We start from the raw sequence: 26840 nt of genomic DNA, 5'->3' as shown, positions 1-26840 counted from the left end.
ATGCTTATAAAGTTATAAGTTATAACTTATAAGTTAATCTTATCACCATTTTCTGAGCAAGAAAGTTGCTATGTTCTATCACCTTGTTTCATGTTCTTCCCTTGTTCACTCTGTTTGACATCTGTTTTTATTTATTGTCCTTGTGCCAAAGAACATAAGCCTTCTGTTCCCTTTCCTATCACATAAAAACAAGATATATGTGCTATCTCATTAACAGAAGTAAACATAGAACTTTGATATGTAGATGGCCCCTCAAGTCAGTGACAAACCAAATCAAACATTCATGTAGCTGTCTTTAAGAATGACTGGTGAAAATCAGTGAGCTTTCAAGCCCTTTTTCTGCAAGGCCATATAGCCATTAAAACCAGTGTTCAGAGGCTTGAAACAAAAATTAACCACAAATGGGATATAAGAGGTATTTTTGTGTACAAATTACACTCACTTCCATCACCACAGAAGGAAAAGTTGACCAATTAGATTGTTATTCAGAGCACTGACCTAAGAAGATCTAAAAGAGACCTCAAATTCATAGTAAAAGAAGATACCTAAGGATTTCGTAATTGGTTATATCTTAATGTTTTGGTCCAAAATTTTACTGTTATTTTATTTTGCTGTCATTTAATGTCACCAAAAGGCAATCTCAGAAAATGTGAAATACACTCATTTCTCTGAAAACAGCACAGTAACAATGTCAAAGCATGTCAAACAGCTAGAGGATCCTCCCTGACATAATTATAAGGCTAACTTCCCTCTTTCCTGTCCTTGCCCTGCCCGCACCTCTCCCCCACAAAAAAAAGTGGCTTTTCCACTTTTTCCCTTTGCAATCAACTGTTATTATTACCAGTATCTTTGTTAGACTTCTCTTTTATAAAAGAATTTTCTCATACTTTCTGTGAAAAGAGCTGAACAAATGATTGCAGAGACCTTTCCCATACACATTGGCTTTAATGAACTTTAAATGCACTGTTTAACCAAACACTATATGAAGGGAGACTGTTCATTTTGAATGGGCATTAACAATTGAAATTTTTCTTATAATTCAGTTATAATTCATACTATAAGAAGAATCTGTGGTAGTAACATGGGACTACATTTCCCTTGGTGCTCTGACACATAACCTCATCTAAACTCTTCATAAATAACAAGAATAGTTTCTCAAATATTAAAATATTCTATCTAAATTTGTGTGTTCAGATTGGACTAACATGATATGCACTTAAACTGATATTTTGTTCGATTTTCATGTTCTGTAGAAACACAATTATCTCTCAGCCCATGGGAAGAGATAGGCAGTCATCTCAAAATATGTATACAATTGAGATCTTCAATATTACTTGCATGATCAGATTTCTATTTACTGTGATCTGTTTTGTCTCCTGAAAGACTGGGGAAATGTTTGCCTAAAAGCAGTATCATGAGATTCTTCAGGGGAAGCTGTTTGTAATTTGTAGGATATTCTATGTACTTTACATTGTGTGACTAGAGACTCACAAAAAATAAGACAAAGCCAGTAATAGCATTTTGTATTAAAGTAGGGTTTTGCACTTATTTTTCACTCCATGAGACTTAAATATAATAATTTGTCACTACAATAATTTTCTTAGATATTAGTCTAAGATAGTCTTAGATATTTATTACATGCACACACAAGAACAAAAAACCCCCAGTATGTATTGAATTTGCTTGGTCAAGTTTTGATAGCAGGAGAGCTACAGGGGTGGCTTCTGTGGGAAGCTGCCAGAAGCTTCCTCCAGGTCCAGCAGAGCCACTCCCTGACACTTCCAGAGACAGATGTGCTGCTGGCCGAGGCTGGGCCAATTAGAAATGGTGATAACACTTCTGTGATAACAAATTTAAGAAAGAAAAAAAAAAAAAAGCTGTTTCAGAGTTGTAATTGCAGCCAGAGAAGAGTGGGGTGAGAACACATGAGAGGAACAACCCTGCAGGCACCAAGGTCAGAGAAGGAAGGGGAGGAAGTGATTCAGGCACCAGAGTTGAGATTTCCCTGCTCCTATGGTGCGGCAGCTGTGCCCCTGCAGCCCATGGATGTCCATTAGGATACAGATATCCACCTGCAGCCCATAAAAGAGCCCACACCAGAGCAGGTGGATGCCTGACAGGAGGCTGTGACAGGGGGAGTCCTGGCAGGGACCTGCAGGCCTATGGAGAGAGGAGCCCCCGCTGGAACAGGCTTCCTGGTAGGATTTGTGACCCTGTGGGGGACCCGTACTGGAGCAGGTGTTGAAATACTGCGCTCCTTGGAAGTGACACACATTACAGTCTGTGAGAATTATTGCCTGTGGAATGGACTCATGTTTGAGAGGTCCATGGAGAGCTATCTCCTTTGGGAGGGACCCCACTCTGGAGCGGGGGAAGGACTCCTCTCCTTGAGCAGCAGCTGGCACAATGTGCGGTGAACTGACCATAACACCCATTTCCTGTCTCCAGGCACAGGAGGGGGAGGTAGAGATGAGGAGGGGAGGGTGGAGAGAAGATGTTTGGAGATCTGTTTTTACTTCTCACTATCCTGCTCTGATTTTGCTGGTAATAAATTCAGTTATTATCCCCAAATTTAATGTGGTTTGGCCTTGATGTTATTTGCTGAGTGATCTCTCCGGGTCCTCATGTCAACCCTTGAACCTTACTTTATATTTTCTCTCTGCTGTTCAGTTGCAGAAGGAGTGAGTAGCTTTGGTGGGTGCCTGATATCCAGCCAGCATCAAGCCTCTATAGGACAGAAAGGTAATTCCTGTGTTTTTGTGAATAAGATTGTAGTTATCACGTACAGATGACCTCAACTCCATTTGATTTTGGTTTATTGTTACTGGGGCACATTTCACTGTACAAACATTATTGTCGCAGAACTCATGTCCAGAATATAGGACCAAGTTTATAGGCCCTGTTCTCACACCAGGCTTTATCCAGTTAGTCCTAGTTTGCTCCTCATATCTTGCTTCCATCTTCTTATCCTGACAAAAATCTTCCACACTTAATTTTGGGATCGTTTTTTTTTCTTTTTTCTCCAAATTAACTTGTGTGCCATTGAAAAACATAATTTTCAAAATGGTGGACTATTTTGCCTGTCCTACTTTTTAAACCAATCTCATGCAACTATCTTTCAATGAAGATTTCAGCCAAAATGGCTAACTTCTGGTAAAAGTTATCAGCAATAAAAACCAGAACCTTCAATGAGGACCAAGAGCCAGTCTCAGAAGATTCACTTTTTATTAGCTTTTGTTTTTTAATTAATTTAGCAGTTTAAATAAACTACAATTTTTTCTTCATTTTTTCCCTTCTTTTTTCTACTCATAGAAAGACACAATATTTATAAGAAAATTACTACTTTTCTGAAGTAATTTAAGATAAAATACTGGGTTTTTTCCCTTATAGAATATTAAGCATATGGTTAAAATATACAACAGAAAGGATAGTGCTTTGTATTCAGTCCTACAGGTTAGTAAGAGTAATTTCTGTAGAACATGATAGGCTTTAGTCATGTTAAATCCTTCAGGGTTTTTCTGTAAGAGCTATTTGATTTGTTTCACCAAGCAATTTAACTTTAGAAAGGTTTCCTCTTAGTAGGCAATTGCTCCTGTATTTTCCTGTTATCCAGCTGTCCACATCTAATGCTGAGCTGAATGTGAATTTCAACAACCTATAAGACATTGATGGAGTGGTTCCAAATTCGGTAAAGTTTGGTCATCAGATGGCACAGTAAATTAAGTGAGACTCCTATTGCCTTGTACCAAACTGAATACTTAATTAATCAAAGAAACCATTTGGTAATCAAACAAAATCATTGTTAAAATTAACCTTTGTTAAAATTAACCTTTGGGATAGCAAACAAAATATTCAATTTTCACCAAAATCAAATACAATTTCCTAAGTACTTTAAACATATAGTCAAAGTTTACCCTTCTTAATAAATTGTAGCTTTGCTATAAGAAGTAACAAGTTCTTATATTTTTATCATAGGACTCCACTATTCAAATTTGTCTATGTCTGTTCTGTGAACAAGTTTTTCATCGTTTCAGATCATTCTGATAACCTAAATACAGATCCAATGGTTACTGTAAGTCAGCCTCTCTATAGCTACCTGCTGTTACATGTCCAACAGCAACATTCCATCAGTTTAGGGCACTGCAGGATCTGATAACTTGCCCTACAAAACTACACTGGTACATAACAGTGTAACTTGTAAGTTTAACCAAAATGTTTAACTAGCTGGTGTCAGAATTTGAGTCACTATTAACCTGGTTTATAAAAGATCTAGAAGATCTTTTATCTAAGATATAAAACTATAATTCATAAATTAAAAACACTTTTATAACTAGTTTTGGATAATCTGAACAGCAGTTAAAGGCTAAGACAAATACTAACATATGTATAATACTAATATGTATAAATTACTGGGTAGACACTTGGATTCTACAAGTGCTTAACTTGACCTTATTTTTTTTTTTTTTTTTAAAGTGTATTTGCCCTTTTAAGAAAAGAAAGTTATTACAAGGCATTAACTTGCTTACTTTGTGGACAGGAACCAGGATAAAAATATATGTGAAGGAGCACAGGAGTGAAAATTTGATATATATCATTATATATAAATTACTCTTACAAACTAACCAGTTCATGTCATGTGTCTCATTAATAGCTCAAAAATATCTGCTGAAATTAAATAATGATCAACTGAAAAAACTGCATTGCACAGACATATAAATGCACAAAGGTCTAGTTTTTCTGACTTGAGAAACAGCCAGTTAGTTTTGAATGTCTGAGTGGGGCTCCCTTAGAGCTGAAGCTGATGAAAATGGGACTACTTTATAGTCCAAACTATTAAAGAAGAGTTGCAAAATGTCATCTTTCTTTAAAGAGGGACAGGAACAGGTCATTCAGAGGCCAGTATCTTGACTTTTACTAGACAATGCCCTATGTAAAATATGTTATGTTTAGCTATCAGACATTTATTTTCAAAACAGAGCAGTGTTTTGAACTGTCTAGAAGAGAATAATAACAAAATATCCCACTGTTAAGTTACACTGGAAAGTTGTTGTGAAGATACAACACAGGACATGGAAGACTAGATTTTACCCTGAGTGAGGAAACAGCACTCAGCATATAGTTATCTGGTATTTAAAAGAATTGCCATTTCATAATACAAGTTCTGTAATACACAGGCTCAGAACTTTAGATATTTTTATGGAAAAAACCCACCAACTTTATTTCTTCTAGTTATTTTCCACTGAAATTATTGTAAAACAAATTCTGAAAATCCTTAATTTTGTGAATAATTCCTCTGAGTCTAACCAGGTAAGTGAAGGATAAGCATTGAGTCAGAATTTCAGAAGTAGGCCCTGATCACCCTTCCAAATGTTTAAATGAACAGTTTCTAAAAATAAAAATGCTACAGTATTCCTTAGAGCACTAATTATTCCTGACACCACCAGCTACCATTTCTTCACCATCCATATGTTAATACCACCATATCAGACACATGCCACATTAGACAATGAATCCTCACAACACACAACATGGATTACAAAACATAGGGTTTATTTATTACCCAAGATGGGCCTGTATATACTTAATAGATTAAACTGTAAAAGAGGCATTGTCCTGGTTTAGGGAAAATTTAGGAGAAAAACTCCAAATGGGGTCCCCCCCGAAAGCAAATCCAAGTGGCACCTCCTCCCAACTGGTTTGGGAAAAGAGATTTCCTTGGCGAGATGTGGGAAAAAAAGCTGTTTAACAGAAATTGAATAATATTAAACAATAAAACCTCTCACTGTTCGATGAAATGGCAAATCCAGGAAAAAGTCCTTTTCATGTGGTGTAGCTCAGCCTGCTCAGGTTCTTATCAGTCCCTCCGGTGCCAGAAAGTGCCGAGGCCCAGGCCCCGGTGGGCCACAGGCATGAGCTCCTGGGGTTTGGCTGGGATTTTTTCAATCCAGAGCAGGTTTGAACAGATCCAAGGAAAAAAAGAAAAAAGGTCCAGGGAAATCCTCTGCCTCAGCTAGCTAAAACTAACTAAAAGCCAGAGAGAAGCTCTGTCCCGCTGTCTGTCCGTGCTGCAGACAACACAGTCCAAGAGCAGGATGTGTGGGAGTGATGTTTTTCCTTAACACAAACTGCGCGCTTCTTCTTCCCCCTCTTCACTCTCAGAGCCAGTCTTAAAGGTGCAGAACTTAATATATAACATAAACCAGACAGTTTGGGATACAAGCATCATAAAGTCACCCTAGGAAAGGCATGTAAAGAATAACCTTTATGCTCTAACCCTTTTTGCCTCAAGGTCATTTAGTGACTTGGGGGAAGAATGAAATTTTCATGTCTGTTAAAGGTAAAGAGACATGACAATGCAAAGATACTGTGCTTCAAGGAGACAAACTGCACTTTACTCAAAACTCACAGTTCATACCAGCGATGGTATGACCAAAGCAACACTAAATGTAATGCAAAAGATGCATATTGGGAACAATAAAAATATGAACTATTAGGGGGAAACATTTATAGTGAGTTTTCAGGTGCAATGAGAAATAACTTCAACATTAATTTCACAGAAGGCACTACCAGGAAGAGCATGTCAGAAGTTGTTTTCTTTCCCCTCCATGCAGCTGGGAGGAGTACAGCTTGTTTTCTAGATGTACAGAGAAGATGAATTGTGCATTCTTTCTCAGTCATAATAGCTGAATCAAAACTGAAAGAACAGGTTCAGGCAAGAATTACCTTTTTTCTTTAAAGAAGAGCCACAAACCAGTTTAAAACACATCTACTTGCTTGGTAATCCCTGTTTCAGCCCAGTTATGCTACGGAAAAGCAGTCAGCTCTTGCAGCAGGATGAAGTGGGCTTCACTCTTTGCCCAGCTGGTCACAGAGGAAAGCCAACATGCTGCTGTCAAGGACCATTGCTTGCCACAGCAGAAGCTCATGGTGATGGCACCAATAGCTACATTGCCACTGCACTGAGAAGCTAAATTTCAGCCTGAGGCTCTCTCAGGCTTCTTCTTTGAGACTAAGGCTAGACAAAATTATCTTATTCCTAAGGAGAGAGGTGAATCTCCAGCAGTTCTCCCATATATTGTCAGGTCTCTGATTCCTGAAACCCCTCACCTAACCATATCAATAATGTGGTCACCCTCCCTACAGAGCAGGATTTAGGGGCCACTAAGCTCAGCATAAATAATGTGCATACTCTTTAACCACTAGTGGTATACTCAGGAATTCCACAGTGCCAGCTGTCCTAAATTAACAATTCTCTTTCATTTTTATCTATATTCCTTCTTTACCCAACTACAAATCAAGTACTTAACCTGGATGAATGGAAGTCTCCTGTAAATTATAGAATGAATGAAGGTAATTATGTTTTCTATTGCTTCTTACACAAGGTGATGGAAAGAGACAAGAAGGGCAAGAAAAATATCCTCTACCACTGTTACAGTAATTGATTCTTACAAGTATAATGCTTTAGAGAAAACAGAACAATATTTGTGGTTTAAATGATCCATTCCATTTACAAGATAGAAACTGGAACAAAATGTCTGGGTAGAATTGGACTTTTAGAAAAAGTAAGGCTGTAAGTATGTAAAATATGTAAAATAAAATGTAATTATTAATAACTATTTGGATATTGCTAAGTGTATCACAGACAGAAATCTCACCACAGTTTTAAGGCAGGTGTCTTTTTTAAAAAGTCTCCTTTCAGTCTCTTATTATTTTAACCATTTATCTAGATTATACTAAGAATCTATTAGTAATGCTTAGTGGCTGAAACAAACTGCTGGTAAAATGGAGGTAGAATGAGTTTTTCTGAACCTTCATTCTGCATGTGTGATGTCTCTTTATTGCAGCCATTTGTCATTTTTTACCTTTCAGACAGATTAGAGGATCATTACATGGTAGTTAAATTGTCAGAAATGAATGCATTTCTCCTCCAAGAAAGGTTCTTTTCTATTTTGAATCTACTATACTCTATAAAACAAACTTCTATTTGAGAAATCGGATACTGTGAAGTAGTATATGAAACAAAAGTGATTAACACCATGAACAAAGACTGAATTCATTTTCAGACAGATGTAGAAACATTTTATTATTAAATGTTAAATATTTTATCATATTGACTAATTTGAATGCCTATGGAGTTTTACTTTTTATTCCAAATTTCAGTAATTAAAATATTATTGTAATAGTCTGCCTAATATTAATTGAGCATTTCTCTTGACACAACAAGCAAAATAATTATTGCTACTGGGTTTCTATTTCACTCTTCCAGCAGTCTCTAACATAAAGATCTCTGTGCAGCAGACAAAATGCATGATAGTTTCTAAACCATGGAGTTCTGTGAGTGTTCCAGAAAGAAGAAAACAAAATAAAAAAAATATGGTAATGAATTTTGATCTTGCTTTCACTAGGTAAATTCTAAGTCAGTAACTATCATTGAAATGACTGCTAATTCTGATTTTTAAATACTTCCTCTTACACAATACTCCAGTGTTGGCATAATACAACACAATGTTCTTTAGCTTGAAGGCAAATGATCTCATTTGCAATTCTAATTGCATTGGTAAGGAGTTTTGATTCCTGATCTTGAAGATAAAATTAGTTTCCATGTCTTTTGAAAAAAATCTGTGCATTTTATAAGACTTTTCTAAGAATTTCTAAGAAAACTCTAATGCAAAGACAACATATTTTCAAGGCCTTTTGGTGTGATACCTAAGGAACTGAATCTCAAGGATGTTATGTAGAAAATATTAATAGGACATTTTGATACTGCAAAACAATGGCCATGTAGATAAAGTAATTCAGAGGAAGGAAGGTTTGAGTGTATCATGGTTGCTCCCTGTAGTAAGATGTAGTAATTTCAGCATCTAGATCCTACATGGATGGAACTGGAAGAACTAGAAAATCTTTTCATTATTATGCAACAGAAAAATGAATGACATTGTTTCCACTCAAACAGAAAAGATCTAAATGAAATCTTATTAATATATTAGTGGGTTGTAAGTAAATGTAGGGAAGTGTAATAGGGAAGTGTAATGAATATCAATTCTATTCTTGATTCTCTCCTTTAGATTTTATAGCCCTAGGCATGAAAAATTCCAGCTTTAGTTACAAAATTATCTAATACATCCACTAAAATATTTTAACAATTATATTGAGAACAAAACCCACCAATGCACTATAAAAATAATTAGAGGAATATCCAAGGACATCCCCTTTCTACTTTTAACAGAAAACCTGTTAAGAAAAATCCATCAGTGGTCATACAGAAGATGTAAGTGCTTTAATTTCTCTAGAAAGCCTTATGAAGTTGGCTTGGGTTTTTTCCCATCCTTACATATCAATACTAGTTAGTAAAACAGGAGGTAGGGTAGAGGGTAAGGTTGTGAAAATGCCTAGCAATTTAGAAGACTTTTCTACAAATTGAATCAATAAACTAGACTTTGAAGTAAACCCTTAGAGAACAATGAGAATCAATAAAGGAATACTGTGCAAATGTGAGGAAAATAACAATAAAAGGAGGACCATGACAATACCAACAGCAGTAGGGGTTTGGTTCTGGGAGACCTAGGTTTGTGTCAATTATCATCAAAGCCCTGATGTTTGAAGTTCTAAGGGAAAATATAAATTTCCCCCATTGCAAACTACACTCAGTGGACTGAATTCAATTTGTTTTACTGAAAATCTTATTTTGAAAAAAATTACTAAGGCTACTAGCAGAACTTTTGGTTCCTTAAAATACCATTTTGGAGGAGAATTCCACACATTTTTGCAAGGAAAAACTCCATAGAATTACAAAGCACACTGTCAGAAAAATTGGCACTGTCCATTGCTATGCACAAAAAAGGAGATCTCAAATATGAAGTAACAAAGGGATAGACTTGACTTTCCAGCTGAAAATTGGCACCTATTAAAAAAATATTCCAGATAGTCAGAATCAACTGGGAAAACAGAAGGCTGACAAAGCCTCATAATTCTTTATTTGTTTTCTGGTAATACAATGCAATGCTTCACTAAACATCTATATTAATCTTTGTAAATTTGCTAAAGATTTTTTTAGAATGTTTAGTAGAATGAAGACTATCAAACTAAAGAAATGCTGATTTCTAGCAAGCTATTTATGAATAAGTCCTAAATAAATAGATATTTATAAACTGTTCTTTAAAATTACTGATATTTCAAAGTTGAAAACCTCATTATGCTGTAGTATATCTATATATATGCAGCTATGATTGTATATACAGAATCATACTTAGCTAGTTTTTAAGTTGTTCTTGATATATTTTCTTGAATTTTTTTCAGTTATGAATCAACCACTGAGGAGTTAAAGGTAACTCCTAGGAAGAATTCAGTGGATGTTTTTCTGCTTCATTTCTATATTTTAGTTCTTGTGATGAGGAAAAAAGTCCAATTTTATGGGATCTTGCTCACTTTCTTATGAGCAGTTTGCTAACCTTGCAGCAAAAGTTCATTCTTCCCTATGTAGTTGAACGTAGTAGCTATTACTTTGTTTTTCAAGTTAATAGAATGTCCTAAGGTCAATACATGTTCTGATTTGTGGATATTTTTTTCACTCCAGTTCATGATAGACTTTTTTATGTTATGCACTTCCATTTCCTATCTTACAACACACTATCAGAATTTTGTGTTTCTTTAAAGACAATTAATTTGCTTACTCTTCTTTTTTGCTGTGAAGTCTGTCTATGTCTTAAAATGAACTATTCAATATTTGTGGATGCCTCGCCCTACAAGAACACTGAGGCATTCGAGCATGTCCAGAAGAGAACAACAAAACTGGTGGAGCATCTGCAGACTAAGTCTTATGAGGAGTGGCTAAGGGAGATATAATTGTTTAGCCAGGAAAAAACAAGGTTCAGGGGAGGCCCTATCACTCTAAAACTATGTAAAAGAAGGTTGTAGGAATCTGGGGGTCAGTCTCTTCTCCCAAGTTGAAGGCAATAGGACAATAGAAATTACTTCAACTTATGTCAGTGGAGATTTAGACTGGATATTAGGAAAAAATTCTCTTTGGAAAGGGTTGTTCGAGCATTAGCACAGGGAAATGGTTGAGTCACCATTCCTAGAGGTATTTAAAAAACATGTAGATGTGGCACTTGAGGATATGGTTTAGGTGTGGACTTAATAGTGTAAAGTTCATGGTTGGACTTGATGATCTTAGAGGTCTTTTCCAAACTAAATAATTCTATGATTCTATAACTAGAGGGTATTAAGGTATGTATATGTGTATTTACATATATACTCATTGACTAACATTTTTTTCCAGAGCAGAATGATGAGAGTTATGAATTTTGAACTGGAAAAATGCCAAAATTAATTAATCTTATTTTCTTCTTCACTTGCTCTTAAAAAAAAAAAGTTAAAAAACTAAAAGAAACACAAAAAAATCACATCTCTTTTTATTTTACCTTTAGAAATAGTCTAGACAGGAGATATTTTTCAAGCAAAATGTTGTAACTTTCTTCGGTGTCCAAAGCTTATTTGTTTTATCTCAACAAAACTATAAAGAACATTTTGACTCAATAGGTTTTGGAAAGATAAGCCTTTTCAATTGCTAGCAATGTCCCCTTTTAACATAGATCAATTCTCCTTCCACTTCTAAAGGTGAAGGAACTGCACCAGTGCATCAATTCTCCCCAAAGACATATTTTTATGGCTTCATATGGCAGACCACTTCCATTTTCACTGAGCAAAATAGAGTAAATGAAAACTTCCTTTTGCCCAAAATGCCTCATCTCTAACCCTTCCAGTGGGAGCAGTCCAAGCTCTGACTCAGTTCCAAGCAGATTGGGGAAGGTGAAGTAGCAGACTATGAACAAAAATATCTAAGCAGAAAGATTTGGGAATTATTTTGCGAAATTAAAACTAAATGACTGACCCAAAACTCCTGCTATTTTTTGGCTGCTTTTACCACAGTAAGTGCTCATTACTGATCAGGTTAAACTGGCCTCTATTCCTAAAATGTGGATGTACCTTGCTAAATGAAAATATAAAAGCAGCAATAGATAATGTAGGCAAGGAAAAACAACTAGGCATGAGAATGGAAGTAAAGCTCTCAGAGCTCAGCTTCAGGAGCCCCTGAGGAACCTGAATGTATATAAGTCTCTTGAACCCAATAAGATGCTTCTCAGAGTCCTGAGAAAACTGCCTGGCATAATTGTCAAGCCACTCTACATGATATTTGAAAAGTCATGGCAGTCAGGTGAAAAATGTCATGAAAAGACATTCCAGTCCCCTGGTATCAACACAGGCTGAAGGATGAACAGATCAAGAGCAGCTCTGCTAAAAAGGGCTTGGGGATGCTGCTGGATGAGAGGCTGCACATGACCCAGCCATGTGCACTCAAATCCCAGAAAGCCAAACATGTCCTGGGCTTTATCCAAAGCAATTCGGCCATCAGGCTGAGGGAGGGGATTCTAACCCTCTCCTCCACTCTGATGAGACTCCATTTGAAGTGGCTGCATCCAGCTCTGGGGTACCCAGCACAGACATAGACCTGTTTTTGAGTGAGTCACCAAGATGGTTAGAGGGATGGAGCATCTCTCCTGTGAAGAAAGGCTGAGAGAATTGTGTTTGTTTAGCCTAGAAAAGAGAAGGGTTCAGGGTGACCAAATTGCAGCCTTCCAGTACCTGAAGGGAACTTTCAAGAAAGATGAAGAGGGACTTTTTACAGGAGCATGTAGTGACAAGACAAGGGGGAGAGGTTTCAAACTGAGAGTAGATTTAGATCAGATATTAAAAAATTATTTACTGTGAGGGTGGTGAGACACTGGAACAGAGAAGCTGTGAATGCTGCGCACCAGAAGTGTTGAAAGCCAGATTGGATGGAGCTCTGAGCAACCTGTCTAGTGAAAGGTGTCCCTGCTCACGGTGCAGGTGTTGTAATGATGATTTGCAAGGTCCCTCCTGTTCCAAACCGTTCTATGAGAATGCAAAGATCAGAACTTCAAAAGAGTTAAATACAGTTAAGTATTAAAAAAATATAAAATATTTTATATCTTTATATATAATATATATTTACATGTATATATTATAACTCTTTATAAGAGTTGAAAACAGGTTAAATAATTAATTCAAAGTTCTCCCAAGCTTTATTCTGGTTGCGCCCAGTATTCAGCTCTGATTGAATTACACTACCTTGGAAATGCTGCTGTATCTTACAGAAACAGAATTATTTACCAGTGAAACAATGTAAATTGTACTGGAGCCAGACATTTCATTATACTGTTCATTTCTGTTAACACCAACTATGAATGACTTTTTTAGATTTTATATATATATATATATATATATATATATATATATATATATATCTTTTCACAGTACGTATCTGGCGGCTTTTTTCCCAATGATATAGAGAAAATTAAGCAGGAAAGTTTTATTAAAAAACAACAGAAAACACCCCAACTCCCCCCCCCCTCACAAAAAACAACCAGCCAAACAAACAAACCTCCAAAAAACCCACCAAAAACCCACCAAAAAACTCCCCAAACAAACAATGAAAAAAGCTCCAAACAGAGTAAACAAAAAAAGATATTTCTGGTATGTATGTAACATATTGCCCCAAGAAATCTTTCATAAGGTTATCTGTTTTTTTTGTCCTCTCCTTCAAAATGTAGATGATGAATCTTGGCCATGACCGAATTGCAATCAAACCATAAGTTTCTCTTCATATTTTTTCTTTGGATTCCTGTTTTATTCAGAGTAATTTAAATCAGACATTTCTGTCAGAATCTTGCAGGTTAGTTAAAATTTAATCCTATAAATCACACAAACATATCATCTGTGAGCCTTTGCTCATCTACAGTAATAGGTTGTCTTGAAATATTTTATAGATGATTAGGGTATTTATGTGTCAATCTTGGTCCTATAAGGGTCTGTTTTCTAGGCCAAGGTAGGAAGAAGAATGATAAAGAATATTCTAAATGGCACTGTTTTGGGTTAGTTGTTTTGTTTTGTTTTTATCACAAGGATCAACCCATTCATTAACTTGTTAGCTAGTTAACATTTTTTGTCTACTTTCCTAAAACAATAGACGCTTTGACTAACACTAAGTGTTAAATTCTAGGGAAAAAAAACTTATTATTGAAATGATAAGTGTGATCTTAAAAATCTTCAAATGATCTGCTTTTGTCTGCAGATGGATAATGGTACTCTTCTATGCTCCCACAACCACCTGGGCATAACCACTTTAAGTAACTAAAGAATAAAGTTGATAAAATTTATAGGACCTGTTATTAAGCCTTATCTCACAATTGTGATGTAGTATCATTAGGTCAGTCACTGCATATCTGAGTTACTTTAAAAAAATGTACTGTTCACTTTTTATCAGCATGGCTTCTTTTGCTTTGGAGAATGCAGAAAAAATTTTGGGTTTGCTTGTTTTTTGGATAAAATATTCAAATTTTTATTAAATTAAACTAAAGAATGTGTACTACTCAAGTTAAAAATAAATCTAAAACAATAGAGAAGAATGTAAAACAGTAAGAGCAGAAAAAATTGAAATAATATATTGATAGACACCAAATACATTTAACATTAGCAAAGTGTGTAGACATTTTTGCTCTCTGTCTCTGCTGTATTAGCAACATAGAACAATACATATTAGCTTCAGGTGACAGAAAATTTATGCTGCCTTTGTAAATTAGTCAATCAATTAAAATTTTCAAATCTCATTGCTCTTCATTGGGCTGTTTGATGGAAATCAGAATTTTCTCTTACTGATTTCAATTAACTTAGGTTTCCAATCAAGAGAGACAAATTTTGATGTAATTTAAAGCAGTATTTTAATAAAAGTCATGCTGTCAACTCTGATATTGTTTCAAGATGTAGTTAAGACATTTTATGAAAAATGTCACTTTCACATATGAGATTATTCTTATAAATGTAAGCATTTAAATAAAAACCATTTATTAATAAAGTTTAAATATTAAACAATATAATTTAATATAATTTATTTTGATGTAATATAATTTAATATCATTTATTATTAAGATAAGTATTAATTTCATAAATATAAGCATTTAACTTTAAATTTCTATTGAGAAATACAAGATTATTAGCAATTTTTCCAAATAAAAATTAAAAGCAATTTTATTACCAAAACATGACATGTCATATTGTTATTTATTTTCCATGCTTCCAGTCCTGTTTTTCAGTTGTTCTGAATCTATTCCTAAAATGTATTTATCACATTCTTGTTTGTAAGACATCCCCAACTAAGGTACAAATTGAGGTGCATTCAGACTTTGAGAAACAAAGCAGTAACAACAGCTCAGTAGGTTTCTGCTTTATGAGAGTGCCGTCTTTTCCATTTATGTGGAATATTACATTGACATGGCAAGCAAGAACAGAAATGCGTTAATAGAGACCGTGGTGGAATTTTTTAGGATGCTATAAGAGCTCCTGATTTTAAGGGTCTTTTTAGATGTGTGTGTGTGTATTTATAAATCCATCCTTTTGAAAAAAACAGTGCAATTGAGCTCCTAAAGTCACCACAGCTTGTAATATCTGGGCAGGGAAGCATAAGATAAAAACATTCTTATGGAAATATAAACAGGTGTTGGAAAATATTCAGTGGACATGTAAATGCAATGTTATTTGTGTCCTGGAAAGAATTAAATGAAGCATGGCCCTGCCATGCAGAGAAGGTTAAACCATTGACATTTAATGAGAGAATAGACAGGAAACCAAACAGCCTCTTCCTTCAGTAAAGTTGACATTTTGTAAAAATAAATAATTGTAGTGGTAATTGAGGTTTCATACTGTTAGAAACTGGGATGATTCTTAGTGTAATTTTATTTTAAAAGACATGACTTTCACCAGGCAAATAATTTAAACTAGAAGGTTAAGTATTGTTTTCCAAGAAATTTAGCAATAGTCAGAGTATAAAAAAACCCTATTTTAAGGTAACAATGGATGAAGACCGCAGGGAAAGGATCACTTCCCTTACCCAAAACATATATTCTTTAAAAAGAAGAACCATCTCAGTAAAATATCATGACTTGTGCTTTTGCTATTTAGTGTTTGTGTTTCTCACTCTGTTAGATGACCTACAAAAAAAACAGTGCAGAAATAAACCATAGCATTATTACATGCTTTTGATGCCTTAAGTTTTTAGCTTTTATATTTTTCAGATTCTTTACTGCATTAGTGTATAACTTTTAACTCTATATAGAATACTAGTTAGCTTTCTTCACATTTTGGTCAGACTAAACAATCCTTCTGTACCTCGGAGCCAAGGTTACACCATTTGCCTCAGGCCCCGGAAAAACCAAAGTGACTTGAGAAGAGTAGCACATCAGGGGAATGTGACTTCATTACCTAAAGCTATAACTGGACAATTAACCTATGATATGCAAATATACCAAACTTATATCTGAGAAAACTCATGACTGTTTTCTGTCTTGGATGTAGTCTCTGTGAGCTTTTGCACTGCCCAAGGTGTATCCTTTGAAGGTCTTTTAAAAAATACCTATTTTGTTATTTTAACTTTGTCTAGCCTCTGTTTTAGGAAGCCTCTCCAAGGCATCACTTTTGATTACTGTAATATCAGTTGTCATTCACAGTACAACACAAACTAGTTGCAAATCAAGAACTATTCACCTGAAAATTCACTAAAGTATGGGAACAAAGTTTAAAAATAATAAACAGTATCTTTCTTAATAGTATTGAGCACAATTTATTCAAAACACTACTTATTACAACTCTTGTTCCATATAAAATAGAACTGCTTCCCTAGGAAGAAAATCTGTAATAGTTATTTATTTGAGGGGAGGGAGTCTCTGGTTTTGTTTGGCATTGAGAGGGAGAGGTGAGAGAGAGTATGGAATCAGACTCAGTATATGAGGTGCAACAGTAAAGTTTTCATAGTTACAGAAGGAAAGTGGGAGGTAAAGTTCTGCAGTGAATAATTGCAGTTGCCTTCCACCTCTGGGAACCTATACTCAAGCAAGGTCAAACAGAAAATTAATTCTGTGATCTCTTCACAGTCCCACTCTACAGTTAGAAAATGTCATGACCAAAACAGCAAGAGGCTTGCAGTTAAAAGCTAAGCTGCAAACACAAGGTTTTCACTCACATGCTTCAACCTCTGGCACCCTAAGTTTCCTCACTGCAGTGCTTAATGCGAGGTTATTGACCTGTGTAAGGTGAAGCACACCCATCTGTTAAAAATTTGTCTTGGCCTGTACACTTACTGACTTACTTTCTCATCCCTTAGTTTCTGAAGGGTTAATGGAAAATACAATTACTTGCTACACCCTACAATCATAAAGAAACTACGTAACCTTGATTATACACTGAAAGGAAGCTATAGCACTTAAGAAATTACAAGACAGTTTTAGATCACTTATAGAAGTTTTGCACTGGGTTTGGTGAAAAAATTAGTAGAAATTAGGGCAACGTGAGTTAACAGAATTAAACAAAACATTGTGTCTAAGTGATATTTAGGTTGGATTTTGTGACCTCTCTTTGGACCTTATAGAAGACAGAGCCCAGAGCATGCTGGCTTTATCTCATTCCCTATCACCACCTTTAGTGGTATCATATGGTCTGACAAAGGAGATTAGATATTAAATTACTGATTCATATTATTGCTCTGCATACATTTTTCCTTTCTTACATTTTTATGCTTCCATAGATACAATATTTCTTTTAGAACACAATTCAAAAGCATTTTGTATTCTCCCATCTTCTGCAACGTACATCATCTAGAGTAATTTACAATAATTTCAGTGCAGATTTAAGATTTTTAAGGTCCCCATTTACTAGCCACATTTTTTAAAATGGTACTGAATATGCAAAATAAAAAACTGTTTTCAAAATTAAGCAACAAAACCTTTCATTGTGACTTGTCACTGTCATCTCCTGCCTATTTAAATGCTTCAGTGAAGTTTAGTTCCATTGTAATCGAGCAGCATTCCAACATTTTTAAACAGAAAAAAAGTTGTATTATCATCTCTCCTTTTGCTAAATACTGAGGAGAAATAGTTTGACTGGCTGGAGGTGGAATATAGGTGTGCTGTGTGGGTGGATGTGATCCATGTGTGAGAAATAACTACAGAGAAAAAAAATTATTTTCATTTTAGTTTTTATAATGGTGTAATTTGTGATTACTTTCCGGTGCTAAAGCTTCTGGAAACAGTATTTCCAAAGCCTGCATGATCCCCAGTATTAATCTACAAGTGCTTAGAAATAGGGGGCTTTTGAAACAATGATTTTCAAAATATTATCCCGTAAATGATTTAACTTTTTATATCATTGACTAGCAAGCCACAAACAATAATGTTACTTACCAACTTTTAGAAGCAATGTGTTGAAATATTTAGTATATTCTGCTGTAAATAATGCAATTCATAAAACAAATATTGTTGCCTTACTGGAAGGTCTAGCATTTGTTACTCCTACTTACTAAAACTTCTCAGTCGTGGTAGGAAAAAATCATTAGTCATAATTGTTTGAATATTTTTCTTGTCATTTAATTTTTAAAATTGTTGGCAGCGTCTACAGCAAAATTAAATTGTCCAGTAGAAATCTGCAGCTGAGCACCAGCACAGCCTTTCCAACAATCCTTCTAACCCTGTGTCTTCTCTCCAAGCACAGTTAAGAGTTCATGCCTAGGGAAAAAGTTAAAGCAAAATAATGCTTTACTCACTACTTATTCTCAGCTTTTGGCAAGAGTTATCTTGAAGACAACTGTAGTTTTAGAACCCTCAAGATACTCTTTAGGAGCGAACTTGAGGGCTACTCTCTATACCTTCCCTTGCTGACTACATTCTACTGAGTAGTGAATAGCATGTAACCTTGACAGTTTGCTCACCTATGAGATTAAATGCCAATGTGTTTCGAAAGGCTTTCTGGCTCCTCCAATGATGTTGAATTTTAGTCCATGGGTTTTGTTCAATACTTACAACATTTCCAGTTAAAATGTCAACCAGACTTAATGAAATACTCAGAAGTAACACAGAAGTTTATCTATATGTCTGCCAAATAAATCCAAGCCTTATTCAGTATATCAAAAACTGTAAATAAAGATATTTTCATCACAAAAGTGTTTCATTTGAAATTTAAGCCTATTGTCTTCAAGGTTCACTAAGTGCTTTCTTCATCTTGGTTCTAAAAGATGGCTTTGGTGAAATTAAAATTATCATCTGACCAGAAAATAACCAATTACAATCTAAATATTGAAGAAATTTTTTTTCACATGCCTTATCTTTCAATCCCTAAGATATGGAATACAATGTACTAGTTTTTAAGTATGAATAAGAGAGATTCTTTGGTTCACTCTGTCACACAGAAGTTAAGAAGGAACACAAAAGACATTTTTCTTCTCATAAAAGTGGAGTAAAAATTAATATCCTGCAAGTTCTCGTAAAATTTAATGGCCATTCTGAATGACAACAAACAGGATTTTTCCTGAATGATTTGTAAAACATAGGAGGGGTCTGCTTCCCTTTGAGCTTGTACTGTATTTCACAAGAGCTCTTAATATGCAATTTCCCTGTGAAAACAGGAAACAGCAAACATCCCAACTTTCTTCCAGTTGCTCTCCTCTGGGAAAAATAAAGGATGCCCTGTTGTCCTAGTTTCGGTCATGGACACAGTTATTTTTTTGCAGTAGCTGTGTGAGGGCATGTCACTAAAGGACATAAAATAATTCACACAAATGCCTCTCAGTGTTAGAACAAGAAAGAAGAAACTTTATTCTCTGACTCCAGTATTTATAGATTCTTGACAATGACCAGGGGTTGGATAATCAAGTTACCACATTCCCAAGCATACTGGTCATGAGAAACGTCCATCAAAAGACATTTCTTAGAAGGAATGTGATAAACAACTTATGTTTATAGAACTCTCATGGGAAAGTAACTAAAATTATGAAAACATAGTGCAACAAGGGCAGAAGCTGGAGCTGTGTGGATGTGGCCAAGACATTGTGTTGTCACCATCTTACATCATGACCATCAAAGAATGTGCCTGGTTTCCCTGGTCCTGGGAAAACATGGTGGATGTAGAGTCCCACCCACTCATTGTTCCTTGTCTCAGCTTGATGGTCATTTTGCAGGTGAATCACCCTGTCTTTTGTACAAAGTTAGTATTATTTCTGTTACTGTTCATTTACTTATGGCCTTGTTGTTTCCAGTAAATTATTATCTCAACCCAAAAACTCTGTTTTTTATGTCTCCCAGTGGAGTGGGGAGAGAAGCAAGCAGGTGGCATCTAGTTTGGGAGAGTTTTGGTGGGGTGCATCACTAAACTGGGAAATGTTTCCAAACCAGAACATCACTGTTAAGAGCAAGACGGAAGCTTGCCAGTAAAGAGCTGTAATGAGTCCTTGACTTGTGTAAGTTACACTATCTTTTTTTTAATTCCCTCTGCTAAATTTTTCAGGGACAGGGATCACAAAGCCACAATTAACAACTGTTACCCATATATTCTCACTTGTAATGAGATTTTCTTGTGTACTAACAAAGGATTCATTAAGGTTCACAGATATTCTGACAGGTCTAAACAACATGGACCCATTCACATTTGCTACCTTTCCGAGTCAGGCTTCGTAGACACCAGTAAAAGTTTGAAATGCCCACTCTGTAAATCGTTTTTCCCTACCTCTTTGTTGTTAAGGCAATTTGGTATTTTCATGATGTCTAAAGTTTTAGCTTTCATATTTTCCAGATTCTGTACTGCATTAGAATATAACTCTGAACTTCATATAAAGTGTTAACAAGTTCTCTTCACAGGGTTGTTAGACACAGCAGTCCTTTTCCAGCCTGAGAACCAAGGGTACCATTGCAGCTTTGGGCCCAAAAAGTATAAACAGCAGCAAATTGGGGAGAATAGTCTGGAAGGATGGGGCTTCATAACCTCAGGCTGTAATTGGACAATTAACCCCAATATGTAAATGGACCTAAACTTATAAAAGTGTGAAAACTCATTATTTGGAGTCCATTTGGGGTTCATCTTGGGTAGAGTCATGGCCAGGCTCTTGTACTGCCCTACGTGTATCCTTTGAAGGCCTTTTTAATAAATACCTATTTTATTCCTTTAACACTGTCTAGCCTCTGTTCCAGGTAGCCTCTGAAGGAATCAATCACAATTCTCTTTTTATTAGTAAGGTTTATTTTGGACTCTGTAGATAAAAACTAAAAATGTTACATCCTCTGCTTTCAACAGAAAGCCTCTACTGAAGAAATTAAAAGAGATAATTTTCCATTTTGTTTTGTTGTTTGTTTACTTGGGTGTTTTTTTTGGTTTTTTTTCACAATTTGCCCCATTAAAAACCCATAATTTACTTTGAAAAGAATCACAAAATAGGCAATGGCAACTAATAAGAATGAACCATGTGCTGGAAAGGAATTAAATAATAATCACTTAAAAAGGAAGAACAATATGTCTAAATTAAAATGCTGGTCAACAGAACACAAAGCTGACATTTACAAAGGTTATGTTTGACTGTAATAAAATAAATGGCAGCTCATTGTGTACACAGTTGTCAATTAGCATTGCATATGTCTCTCTTGGATACATTTATTTTTGCCAATGATTTCTTATTCAAGATGCAAATATCTATTATTAATGTTCAGTAAGTACTCCTGACTGAGGGAAATAACTAAGAATAATAGTTGCCTCTTTTTATTAGCATTTTCTTTTCATGGGAATGTCACTAAAATGAAAAAATAATGTAACCTCTAAAATCAACAGAATATTTTGGAAACAGAAGAATTAAATACAGTAGAAATAGAAGAGTTACAAGAAAATCCCTCTTACTGTAGATTCAAGTGAGACAAGAATTACTCTTTTTAAGGTTAAATTAACGTAAGTAAATCTGTTATTTATGTACTTCTCATCTAAAATAGGGCTGCTAATGGAGACATGATTTATCTTGAATAAAAGATTTTAGCAACTGAAGGCAAAAATTATTTGCAAAAACATTCTTATTTATTGCAATGCAACTGTGTGTCTCCATAAAAGCCCAAACTTTGTGAGTGATTTATCTATAACGAAAATTTTATTTCCTCTTTTGCCGTTTATCCAGATAAGAAGCTCTCCAGCTGAAACTCAGAAGGGATTGAATATATTCTTCTGGCATTGGCATGGAGTGCCACTCTGCCTCAAGTGGAAATGCAAAGGAAGCTGGCTGCATTACTCATTAAGCTGGAGCTTTGCTGGATGCTACACAGACCCTTGGGTGGCACACAAAGGGGCTCATTGCCAGAATCACATATCAGTGTCAGTTTAAGTCAGATTCTTTTCAAGAATTTGCAGCATGTAGTAAAACCCCTTACTTTCTCTCCTAAAGAAAAATATGTATAGAAATACACAGACAACTTTTCACAAGACAGAAGCAGCCATCAGTAGCCTGGTGTACACAACACCAAAAAGGGCAGCTGAGAGTATTCTGGTTCTAGTCTTTACTCAGAATAATTTGTAAATTTATTTTTAAACAGACATGGCACAACAAGAACAAACAATCCTGGCACAAATGATTTGAAACCAGGTGTGGTGGGTTAAGCTGCTCCTGCCAGCAGCTAAACCCCTGCCCAGCCTCTTGCTCACTCATCTCTCATGAGACAAGGCATTCTCTCATCAGACAAGGCAAAAACAGAAGAAAGGCAAGAAAATTTCAAGTCATGACAGCTTAATAAGGAAATCAAAAGATGCTTGCAGAAGCAAAACACTCCCCACTGGCAGGTGGATGTGCAGCTGCTTTCTGGGAAATCAAGTCCTGAACATGTGTAATAGTCGCTTGGTAAGATCAGTGTCATAGTCACAAGGATCTTCTGCTTCCTCCTCCTCTCCTCAGGATTTTACTGATAAACATGACATCATAGGGTGTGGAATATCCTTTTTGTCAATTTGTTAGCTATCCAGGCTGTGTCCTCTCCCAACCTATCACCTGCAGCCTGAGTCCGATGGGGAAAAGCCTGGTTGCTGTGGAAATGCTGCGACAGCCAAAACACTGGTGTCTTACCAACACCCCAGTTATATGTCTACCATGAGGAATATCTGTTTCCCAGACAGTTCCATTATGAAATGTAAAACATAATTGTTCTAAATACTTTGAAATTAAGGGCTTCAGGCCCTGCCCATGTGAACATTTTTGGATCCTGCGTGTACAGAGATACCGAATCTCAGTAAGTGGATATAGTTTCAGACCTATTCTACATTTCCATGTTTACTGCCAGTCAGCCGAAGTCAGCTTTTGTGGTGGATTCTGACCTATAGAGAACTCTGTCAAATGAAAATCTCTTCAGGACTTAACATGATTTCTAGTGAAACCAATGGCAACTTCTTCCTTCTATACCAGCATGATTACCTCTGCCTATTATCTTTCATATATTAACATTTATGTCTTGTTGAAAAATTTGTGCAGGCAAAAAGAAATAATCCATAATCATTTCTTCCAAGTCAGTTTCAGTTAGAAGCTTTTTTTGAGAAAAAACTTTGATATTCTGCCCATCAGTAGATTCAATACGCAAGCCAAAAGGGGATTTAAAGGTGCTCTTTTGAAATTCTCTATTTCTCTAGCAATTATTTATATAAAGTACTTTATCTAAGCAAATATGTTTCATTTTAATATGTTGAAAATGAGGCAGTTTATATGATAATTATTTATGCCTTCGGTATCTCCTATATATAATGAATATTTCATTGGTACTTATTTACATCTAGAATACTAACAAAACGCTAAAATTTATTTCCACATGAACTTGCTGACAATTTAAATGTAATAACATCTATAATAAACAAATATACTGGTACCAAGGCACAATACAAAAGTGTTCAGCAATAGTCTGATAAAGATCAAAGGCTTTGCTCATCTCAGGAAGAAGAGAGTTCAGGATTTATTCATGGAATAAACGAGAAAATCATAATTTTTATTATTTCTAGTAAATTGTAATGTAATGTTGTGTGCATCTAACATTTATCTGAGACGTCCTACTTATGACTACAGCAGAGCATTCCATTCTGAATTTTTACCTCCAATTTAAACCAAGATAAATGCAATCATTCAACAGAGTCCAGATTGAAGCCCTAGATGAGTAAAGGTATGTTCCCAAAATGTATTATATAAATAGAAATATCTTCTGCAGAAATGTAAATCTTTTAAAGGCAGTATTTTTAGAGAAGTAAATGCACAGTCAGATAAGAGATACATAAAGAGAGGTTTCATATCATTAGTTATAGCTCAGCAGGAACTGTCGATACACAGTCCTTCCTGTCAAGATTTAACACCTTCAACATTTAACTCAGAACTTAGTTTGGAAAGTAGTTCAAGTATTACTATTTAAGTATAGGTACCATCTGCCTAAGTAGCATCATCACCACTGTATTACTCAGTAAAAAGGTACTCTCCCTCAAATTGCTTCTTTTTCTTGTTGGAAGCTGCATTCTTGTAGTACTATGTCTAACTTACAAGGAGCCAGGGAACTGTATGACTGACTATTAATTAACATCTTGACCATAGAGAACTACCACTTAAAAAATATTCTTTCCAGTTTCTTCCAGCACTTCCTTATATTCCCACCAGTGAGAGATGAGGAAAACCTAAATCTCTGTGGAATTCTTCAGATGTGTGAAAATATGCCATGTTCTACACCCAGGCCTCATGCATGCTCTCACTCTACGGAGTGAATATGTACAATTTATCGGCTGATATGCTAGATAGACACAGTCCCTAGCTAACTAACTTGCTTTCCTTTTCCAGAAGGGCGATTTATTATTGGCAGACAGACAGATTACAATGGAGAAAATCCTGAAAGTACCAACCTGGTCTGGAACCCAGTTCATCTGGATAGATTTTGAATTTGTTACCATTCCCATTTCCATAACTTAAATATTTCTACTATTCATGTCATTAGTTTTAGTATGACTAGGCAGCCCTGAGTGAGGGTTGCCAAGTGATTCTGCAATTCAATTAGCTCTATATTTAACAGTATCAAAAGCAAATCTTAAAGTAGCAAAACAGGACACATTCCACTGAGATAATCTCTTACCTATACATGCATGAAGTCTGGGTCAAACCATAAACCTAGTGGTGTAAATCTCTTCCTTGCACATAGAATAATTAGGAAAGAACTTGACCTCCTGTGTTGTCTTCACCATCTTTGTTTACTTGGAAGAGGAAACTTTCATTTAGCACAAGGTTTCACTTTTGAAGCAGAAAATTTTTTTTTTGTGACTGAGAGCTTTTCTGGACATTTTCCTGGATGAATGAAGTGTCCTTAATTATTCTTTAATTTTTTTCCACCTGTTTTTTTTACACACAGTGTATTTGTCAAATCCATGCTCTCTCTGAAATGCTTTGAACTCTGTAGTGCTCACCTCTGTTCACTGGGCGCTCTGAATTGTTTTCCAGCTACAAACTACAGAGCACTGTAGTTTATCCTGAGGTATTTTTTAAAGCCAAGAACAACAGCCTGTGCTATCATATCACTATTAGGAGAAAAGTGATTCAGTGACAGTGGTTAAAGGCACCTATGGATGATAAATCTTCCCTTGTGATTTCCCTGGGTAGTGGTGGGGAGGAGTGGGATGAAACAAAAACACTCCTTGCCATTCAGAATTTACTTGTCAAGATAAAATGTTAAAAGAAACAGAAAGTACCTAGAAAATATAAGAATTAATTATTGGATAAAAAATATAACTTCATTTTTCTATTTCATAGGTTGATGGTAGTGTAGCAGAACATCAATTCCCAGGGTAAGGCAAATTAGCTAACTCATTCCAAAGTATCATACATAAATCATAAATCTAAACTGCATACTATTTATCTTTGTTTATATAACAAGTCTTCCTCTAGATAACATATGGAAAAACCACAAGGCCATGTCACTATTACTCAGGTAAATTCCCTAAGCAAAATAACAGCCAATGCTGAAATATTCCATATTATTTTCAATCCTAAATTCATGGAACAGGAGAAAATAAAGATATCAAAGAAAAATGTAATAAAGTCTTGCATATCCTTTGCCATAAGGATGGCAAAGAATTCCCTTTGTAAAATGTAAAGTCTTGCATTCCCTTGCCTTAAGGGAATAATATTGCTGTAAAAAAAACCAACTAGTTCTTCTACAAAATATGCATTAGGTCATGGGTGCTCTGGAAGATTCAACACTTAGTGCTGTAAACTCATGCTATTTCATTCCTTACTCTTATTCTTTCCAGTCCCTCAGTTAAGTCTAGCTAGTTTTCTTAACTTGGTCTCCAAGGAAATGAGCCTTAGGACCTTTGTATGTCTGTCTCTCAAAACTCTGCTTTCAATCAAAACTGATGAAAATAACTGAGGTATCAAAATCATTAAGTTTTTGAAACTTGCATGGAAAAGGCATCTAGGTAGAAGACATTAATTGCTTCATAGGAGGGAAATATTGCAGAATTAGCTCAGCTGGGTAATTAAAATAAAGCACCAGGAACTTGGGGAATTATAGGAAATCAACCATCATCATATGTGTTTTCCACAGAGAAGTGTGTTTCAGTTCCAAAACAAAAGAGGCCTTGTAGAAAAGAACATGGTTTTTTCTCCATGCACAGGACACTTCATTGGAAATCTTAATATTCAGTCCTCTGGGCTATTTCTCTCTTATTAAAATCAATAAAAAGCATTAGACTCTCACAGTGTACAAAGATGTTATGCTATATTTTCAAAAGCTTTTTTAACTCCTTTAAAGAGCATCTTAATTTCCTTTACTCTCATTGAGAACTGAATGCTTAATTCTCTCAGGCACTTTTGAAATTGCACTAGAAAGATAATACAAACTGTACATATCTACTGTGCTTATAGTTCATCTCACATTCAAAAATGGCATTGTTTAAAAGTTAAAAGC

At 35.4% G+C, this 26840-nt stretch overlaps 1 long non-coding RNA gene across 1 annotated transcript; it reads left to right on the top strand.

Moving 5' to 3' along the window:
• Window positions 1-2209: 2209 nt before the first annotated feature.
• Window positions 2210-26640, top strand: LOC147655560 (uncharacterized). Its single transcript, XR_015289098.1, has 3 exons — window positions 2210-2463; window positions 2671-2742; window positions 22049-26640. It is a non-coding gene; the product is annotated as an uncharacterized LOC147655560 (long non-coding RNA).
• Window positions 26641-26840: the final 200 nt, after the last annotated feature.

This window comes from Cyanistes caeruleus, chromosome 1 (assembly GCF_971803275.1).
Source record: "Cyanistes caeruleus chromosome 1, bCyaCae1.hap1.1, whole genome shotgun sequence".
NCBI classification, from domain to species: Eukaryota; Metazoa; Chordata; class Aves; order Passeriformes; family Paridae; genus Cyanistes; species Cyanistes caeruleus.
This window is presented reverse-complemented; position numbering and strand designations above follow the sequence as displayed.